Source organism: Salvia hispanica, chromosome 4 (assembly GCF_029641045.1).
Source record: "Salvia hispanica isolate PSC_SH4W2 chromosome 4, Shi_PSC_v1, whole genome shotgun sequence".
Taxonomy (NCBI): Eukaryota; Viridiplantae; Streptophyta; class Magnoliopsida; order Lamiales; family Lamiaceae; genus Salvia; species Salvia hispanica.
Window position 1 is genome coordinate 51,525,933 of NC_142695.1, and position 2,768 is coordinate 51,528,700.

The following is a 2,768-nucleotide window of genomic DNA, read 5'->3' on the forward strand; positions in this document are numbered from 1 at the left end:
CCTTCAATAATGTATATTTTCACTTGTACCCTCAAGAAATTTTTGTCTCCCTAATTTGCCCTAATACTTGCCCCTCTAATGAACATGTCATTAGAGTTATGATCAATTGATTTTAATTCTACCATTCATATTACTCATGTTAACCATACACCTATACATATTCAGACGAAAAAAAAATGACTCATGAGCTGCACTTGAGGATAATCATGTGTTTCCAATATTTTTTTAAAGTCTCCAATTTTTTCTTTCCCCACTTCTTTCTTATGAAAAACATTTCAACAAAAAAAAGAAAACATAATTCAGCATTTAGTAGCAGCACCTTGAAACTCCTACTTGTTGATTTAGCTGTTGAAAGAGTTACAAGATAAACTCAAACTACCAACAAAATAAGTGAAACTTTTCAATGCAATTTTTACAACATGAAGAAGCATGTCTTGCATATGACTATGTAACAAGGTGTGGCATTTCAGAATACTAGTTTACATGAACTCTTGTACCTACAATTTGCATCCAGCCTTTGGAATTATACCTGCCTCTTCCATACCATATACAATAATATCTTGATGATTTCAGCATCATGTGACTTCTCACAGCAGCAGCTACTGTTCCGGTTCGATGACTTACGAGTGTTTATCCCAGATTATTCGAATGAGAACTATTCTACTCATGAAGAGGGTTCTTAAGCTTGGTGCTACCATTTGATGCATTGGTGATCCCTTTTGTCTCTCTAAAGATCCATTAGAATATTACTTATACAATGTAAAAACTTGTCCTTTTTGGCAGAACAATTCATCTGTAGACAATTCATAAGGTTGAGTAAATGCACAAAACATTTGGGATGGGCTAAAAGAACACAAAAATCAACAAGCTATTTAATGTGGATTTCGAAAAGTTGAGGTCATTTAACTACTCCAAACACACAATTAGCAGATGAGTTATCAAGCATCACAGTCCCATTGCAGAGAAAATAGGTGATCTAAGGCAATTATAGTTGCAAATGTTGACATAACCAAGTTTTGTATTCCTACATAACATGTAAATCCATTGAGCATAATGAAAAAGGAAATCTTTCAAGTGCTCCAATATTGATAGGAATTCCTCTTTTTATTTGAATCCATTTCGATATCTTTCAAATTTTAATTCCTCAACATTGAGTCATTATTAAATATGCCTTGAATATTACAATCTTGTCATCATATGATATTGAAACTATTTCAACAATGTATATTAGTTCAATATCCTGAACCACAAAAGTTTATCAAACCAAAACATAAACCTGTCAATTTACGTCTATTTAGCAAACCAAAACAATGTTCCCACCCTTTCAAACAAGATAGCTAGTTGAACCCAAATACATCATGAAATCAATTTTGAAATTAGAATTCGTGAAACCCAGATTGCCTATGAATTGGACCAAATTGTGTCAAAAAATTAGCTGATGAACTGAATTAATGCACCAAATTCAGCGTTAAAAAAAATTAATGCCTCAATACTAACCTTGTCGTCGCGTGTAAGTCAGTGTGCAGTTCCGGTGGACCTTCTTCAAACAACAGTAGTCATCGGAAGCTCGTAGAACACGCAGGTGGAGGAGAATCGTATGGTAATTTGTTCTCAAATTCTGAATAAAATAAATTCAAAGAGAGGGTTATTTTGGTAATGTGTGTAAAGCATAATTTATAAAAATGAGAAAAGATATGTATCAGAGCTTTTTTGGCAGATTTGCTAACTGCCACTATCAGCATTTTTAGGGCGGGCCTGAGCATTAAACTTGGGCCATGCATTTACGGTAAATGTTGAACCAAACAGAGGATAATCTCAGAAAAGGCACACTAACTGTGCCTATCAGACAAAGCAAACAAGCCCTTAGAGAGCCCAACACTTTCAGTCCACATGGAAACAAATATGGACTGCTGCATATAATTATTTAATGCATAAATAATTTTTTAGATTTTTTGCAAATGATTTACTAGTTTTTATATCTTTTTTTTCGTAAAGCCAATTTTATGGGATAGAATCGCCTGCCTACCCATCTAAATGTCAGTTTATAATATTGGGATGGTGCCATTGCCATCGTTATGAGCATGTGCGAGAGAAAAGGCAGGTAAATCTAGTATGTGGCGTAAAGGGATAAATTGTATAGATATTGAAAAATAATACTATATATTAGTATTTTTTTTTCTACTTTCACCAATTAAAAACTAGTCGAAAAACAAATTATATAATTATGTAAAAAGATTAAAAAGAGGAGGTTAAAACCCAAAAGTTAGAATCGGACGAATAGTTGCCAACTAGTAAAATATAATGTCCAAAAAGATTAAAAACGTTTTGTTTAAAAGGATTAATACAATGAGACGATTTGTGGATTTGAGGGGTTGAGTCATAACTTAATATATACGCAACATTTATTTACTAAAGTAAAAGTCGAGGAAATTGCCATTTATGTGAGTAATGGAGTGCCACGCATATGGGATGAACGGGAAGCATTGACCTCGTGGAATGTCAAATTGGACTTATAAAAATTAATGTTGAATTTATGAAAGAAAATCTGAGAGCACATACAGTGGTAGCCAGATTGTTAGGAACAGTCGCGTCCAAAGCTATTTTATTTTATGTTGGGTACCAAAAGTAAAGAGTTCTTTTGTTGCGGGTATTATTAAAAATTGGACATATAAAAAAATCAAGGATTTCTGATTATGTTCCTATACATGTATATACTTCCTCTGTCTATTATCAGTGGCACATATTTTATTTTGGACCGTCGCAATATA

The 2,768-nt window shown here is 33.2% G+C and overlaps 1 long non-coding RNA gene across 1 annotated transcript; it reads right to left on the minus strand.

Moving 5' to 3' along the window:
- Nucleotides 1-305: 305 nt before the first annotated feature.
- On the minus strand, nucleotides 306-1,685 carry LOC125197077 (uncharacterized). The gene is made up of 2 exons (XR_007171995.2): nucleotides 1,498-1,685; nucleotides 306-793 (listed from the first exon to the last, which is right to left on the minus strand). It is a non-coding gene; the product is annotated as an uncharacterized LOC125197077 (long non-coding RNA).
- Nucleotides 1,686-2,768: the final 1,083 nt, after the last annotated feature.